The sequence below is a fragment of the Microcaecilia unicolor genome, chromosome 4 (genome assembly GCF_901765095.1).
Source record: "Microcaecilia unicolor chromosome 4, aMicUni1.1, whole genome shotgun sequence".
NCBI lineage: Eukaryota > Metazoa > Chordata > Amphibia > Gymnophiona > Siphonopidae > Microcaecilia > Microcaecilia unicolor.
The window spans coordinates 129,685,278-129,690,711 of record NC_044034.1 but is presented as its reverse complement, the minus strand read 5'-3'; the positions used below and the strand labels follow the sequence as shown (position 1 = coordinate 129,690,711).

The 5,434-nt window shown below is 40.2% G+C and overlaps 1 long non-coding RNA gene across 1 annotated transcript; it reads right to left on the bottom strand.

The window, feature by feature from the left end:
- Nucleotides 1-219: 219 nt before the first annotated feature.
- LOC115469757 lies at nucleotides 220-4,389 on the bottom strand. Its single transcript, XR_003942040.1, has 3 exons — nucleotides 4,374-4,389; nucleotides 1,127-1,132; nucleotides 220-305 (listed from the first exon to the last, which is right to left on the bottom strand). It is a non-coding gene; the product is annotated as an uncharacterized LOC115469757 (long non-coding RNA).
- Nucleotides 4,390-5,434: the final 1,045 nt, after the last annotated feature.

The following is a 5,434-nucleotide window of genomic DNA, read 5'->3' as shown; positions in this document are numbered from 1 at the left end:
TGGTCTCAGTAATTGATTTAGTTTAATTAATTTTTATTTAATACTTATAGTTTAATTTTCTTTGAAAGTAGGGTTGGTATTTTTGTGAGTGACCATGTAAAATCTCTGAACAGTGCTTCTAAAATGTCTGAGCAATCGCTCCGCATAGAGGGAACATTGCTGCCAGCTCCAGGCTCTGTTTCTTCTACCTTGCTGTGCTGTACGCCTAGAATAGATTTCCTGATTCAGTATGATATGCTCCATCTCTGGACCTATTCAAATCTAGACTAAAAGCTGACCTTTTTGAGGCTGCTTTTAAATCTTAACTCCTTATTGCCTGTTTAACACCAATGTTGTTTAAATAATTCCCATAAAATTAAAACTCCCTAGCCTTTCACTTGTCCTCTTTATCTGGCTTGTATATTTAACATCTGTCAAAAAAGAGATTATATTTTACATATTTATGGTGCTATAGGTATTATAAATAGTAGCATTATAGTATTATAGGTGCTATAGGTATTATAAATAGTGGTATTATAGTAGCAGTGGTCTTCATCATAAAGCATTTACTTATTTATTGGGATTTATTAACTACCTTTATAAAGAGATTCTCTGAAGGCAGTGTACAGCAGGTACAGCTTGATATAAAACGTACAATTTTTCATAATAGTAAAATCACCAATATAAGCATAAATACAGCCAATGAGGTAAACATGAAGATGGCAAATTGAATCCTAATATTAAGACTAAGATGATACAGTATCAGAAATATAAATATTTTAACAGCACTGTAAAACAGTCCTATAACAAATATGATAAATGTCAGTAGAATATGAATGATATGATAAAAAGCAGCATGGAAGAACATTCATATAACATAGATATATTCACTGTATCAATACAATACAAATGAAATACCTTGGGGGGGGGGGGGGGATCTTTTACTAAAGGTTACCGTGAGTTATCTGCAGCAGGCCTGATTTTAATCCTATGAGCCCTCCTGCAGATAATTCAAGCTAATCTTTAGTAAAAGACCCCCCTTAATAAGCACACATTAGAGCATTTAGATACGATGCTAAAGCTGTTCATATAATACAATGAAACATCTTAATAGGTAGCCAAGAGGGGGATAATCGAACGGGGGCACCCATCTCTAAGGATGGCCCCATAAAGGGGCGGGACAACCCGTATTATCGAAACAAGATGGACATCCATCTTTTGTTTCGATAATATGGTCGGGGACACCCAAATCATGAAATTTAGGTCGACCTTAGAGATGGTTGTCCCCGGTTTTTGGCGATAATGGAAAGTGAGGACGCCCATCTCAGAAATGACCGAATCCAAGCCATTTGGTTGTGGGAGGAGCCAGCATTCGTAGTGCACTGGTCCCACTAACTGAATGGAAAAAGGCCTTCCCTTACCGGGCATGCATGAAGGAAATTGCATGCAAATGACGTCCAAAATGTGGATGTTTCTGTGAGAAGGACATCCATGCCTTTGCCACCCTCTTTATTTATTTGGATTTTGGATCACAAGTAGCAGCAGTGGGATTTGAACCAGCCACCTCTACATTACAAGACCACTGCTCTAACCACTAGGCCACTCTGCTACTCCTACATGCTACTCCACTCCCTTGAAATTTGACCATCCCTGTGGGGGGGCAGTTGAGGACATCCAAAATGTTTGAAAGAAGGATATCCATAATGTTTGAAAGAAGGATGTCCACACCTTGGTTATGCCTCCGCAGACACACACATTACCTCCCTCCCCCCAGGGACCTGCATACTGCCCCTCCCCCACAGGGATGGCCAAATTTCAAGGTAGTGGCCTAGTGGTTAAAGCACTGATTTTGCAATCCAGAGGTGGCTGGTTCAAACCCCACTGTTGCTACTTGTGATCCAAAATCTAAATAAATAAAGAGGGTATCAGAGGCATGGATGTCCTTCTCACAGAAACATCCACATTTTGGACACAAAGGTTTTGAAGTTGTTTTTTTCGGGGTGGGAGTTGGTTAGTGACCACTGGGGAGTCAGGGGAGGTCATCCCCAATTCCCTCTGGTGTTCATCTGGTCAGTTCAGGCACCTTTTTGATGCTTGGTCATGAAAAAAAATGGACCAAGTAAAGTTGGCCAAATGCTCGTGAGAGACGCCCTTCTTTTCTCCATTATCGGCCTGGGATGCCCATCTGTTAACCACACCCCCGTCCCACCTTCGGTACACTGCCGACACTCCCCCTTGAACTTTGGTCATCCCTGCAACGGAAAGCAGTTAAGGACGCTCAAAATCGGCTTTCGATTATGCCGATTTGGGTGACCCAATTTGTGTCGGAAGATGGGCGCCCTTCTCCTTCGAAAATAAGCAGGCAAGTGAGCAAGTGCAGTTGAGATATATAGAGATAAGACAAGATGGGTAATACAAAGACATTGGGATAAATAAATGGGTAGCTAAACTGAAAGCAAATTATGGAGGAGATTCTACATATGGTGCCTAAAAAATTGGCTCAGAAATCAGTGCCAACTAAACGTATTTTATAATCAGTGCCTAGATTTAGGTGCTGATTATAGAATATACTTAGTTGATATCTCGGTGCCTAAAACTATGCGCATCCACTTACATAAATGAATATGTGGCATAAATCCCAGCATGTAGATTTACGTGCACTGGGCTATATTCTATAACTATGCGTATAAATTTCAGAATGCCCACCTTAAGTAGAGGAGTGTGGTAGCCGTGTTAGTCCACTCTTAAGGTTATCAATAGAAATCAAACAAAATAAAACATGGAAAAGAAAATAAGATGATACCTTTTTTATTGGACATAACTTAATACATTTCTTGATTAGCTTTCGAAGGTTGCCCTTCATATAAGAAGGGCAACCTTCGAAAGCTAATCAAGAAATGTATTAAGTTATGTCCAATAAAAAAGGTATCATCTTATTTTCTTTTCCATGTTTTATTTTGTTTGATTTCTATTGATAACCAGAATGCCCACGAATTGCCCATTTACCCACTCATAACCATGCCCCTTTTTGCCTGCACATATTAGAAGTTTGGCATACTTCATTACAGAATACGCTTAGCGAGTTGTGTTTGTAAATTCTAATCAGTGCCAATTAGTGCTCATTTTTGTTTGTTAAGAATTGTCATCAGTGCTGATTGTTAAGCCAATTAAGTTACACGCATTGTTATAGAATCTGTGCCGATTTTGGTGCAGATCTCTAGGCTCGCTATATAGAATCCAGGGTTATAGGTGCAGTTGAATATGATATGAGGAACTGGTCTAAGTTACAGGGTGTGCAGCAAACTATTCCATGTGCAGAGTGAGTGGGTAGTCAATCATCATATTTATTAAAGGCTTGGGAGAAGAGTCAGGCTTTCACCAGCTTCCTGAAGTAGAAATAGTCTTGACTTCAAAATAGCTCCTCTGGGAGTGAGTTCCAGTGTGTGGCAGCTATTCCTGAGAAGGCTCACTGGTGAATATCACATTGTGCCGGTTAACCAAGCAGGAGGCGCCATTGTTAATCTGCTCCCCACATGGAGCTGAAGCAGCTAGAGTTTGTAATGCGCACAGTGAAATGCTGGCCATCGTCGGTCGCGGTCAAGGAAGCTGTGGCAACCGTGTATACTAAAGACCGTCACAAAGCTAAGTAGCTCGCCATTCATTTTCTTTTTGATTTATATGTAAAAAGAGTTGGTTGATACACTGCAGCAACCTATACCAGGAGCTAAAAGGATTTATAAGGAGGTTTCCCGATACCGTTTCTTCTGTGTGTTTTATTTGAGACTTTGGGGTGGTTTTTTGCCCATGATGAGGAGCGGATCCTCTTAAGACCAAGCGATTGGTCAACGGGATCGACTGTTGCTTATGAGATAGTTCTTGATCCAGTCACCTTGAGGCTTTTTCCCCCCACTAGTCATAAGTGCTATATATAATTTGTTATTACCACGTGTGCGTACACACCATCCCCTTCTTACTATGCAGTGGGAGTTGTGAGTGCCAGTATATGTGATATATAGTTGCTTTCACCACCACCTTGTAATATATTTAGAGAATATCACATTATGTAATTTCTTTTGATGAGGGTACAGATAATTATGCTTCTTGAGAGAATCTTAGAGGCCTCAATGGTGTGAAGAGGGCTAACTTATTCTTTAGGTACTCTGGCCCATTTTGTCTGAGGAGCTTGAAAGTCAAAGATGGAGTTTTAAGTTTGGCCCTATACCAGTGTAGTTTTTGCAGAAAGGGTATGATGTTGCTCACACTGCTTGCAGTCATCTATCAGTCATGCTGCAGGATTCTGAATTAGTTGAAGCTGATGGAAACTCCTTTTGGTTTCAACCATGTTCAATAGTAGTCCAGTTATAATGTAATCACAGCATAGACTGCTGTGTCACATTCATCTTTTCAGTATATGGAGATTTTGTAATTGCCATAGGTAATAGAAACAGTTTTTAAAGGTTGTTTAAATTTGAAGGATCAAAGTAAGTGATGGGTCTCAAGACCTGTGATTTTAGAGGGAGTTCATAGACAGAAGAAATATTGTGGTGTTCTTCTACACAGAAGATTAAAAACCATAGTACATTTACTTACTTTTACTCAAATTATGGGAAAACATATTAGCATGAAAAAAAGCAAACTTATTCAATTGTGGATGAAGAAATTCAGTGCCAAAGCAAAGCACCCTATTTGCCGTGATTTCATAGTCATGGGAAGAATCCCAGAATTGAACTGTGGATGTTGCCTCATGAGAGTAAGCAAGAGGAGACAAGCATGCCAGGGAATAGGAGGGACAAGTGGGAGATAATGTAGCAAAAGGATGGTATCAAAGAAAAGCAAAAGAGAACATAGCATTAGAAACAAATTATGGGGATCTTTTACTAAGGCGTTTACGTTTTTATTTCATGCTAAAAATAGGCACGCGCTAAACTTTAGCGATGCCAATGCATTACGATGGGCGTCTGTAATATTTAGTGCACGCTAAAAACATGAGCACACCTTAGTAAAAGACCCCCTAAGGGACTCTTTTACTAAATCGTGTTGTGTTAATGCATGCTTAACAGAGAAAAAAAGAGTTAAAGAGTTTTGCAGTAATTTGCCTGTCAGCATGTGCTAATCATACACTTTAAAAAAATATTTTTGGGGGGAGTAGGCATGTCTTGGGAAGGGATTGGGCATGGAAGCATTATCCAGATAGCAAATTTGTATTAGTGCACACTGAGTGAATAATGCAGACTTAAGGCTAAAAAGGGGCCTAGCAGTGGCATTGGTGCGTGGGTTTACAGTACACTGAGGCCCCCTTTTACCACCACCCGGTAAAAGCAAAATTCTGACAGGGAAAGGAAATGGATTTGCGGTAAGTGAAACACTTGCTGCACGGACATTTCCTGGTGGCTCCATCGGTAGCACGTCACACCCCCGCCACTCGCAGTAAAATAAATGTTTGCGAGAAGGAAAT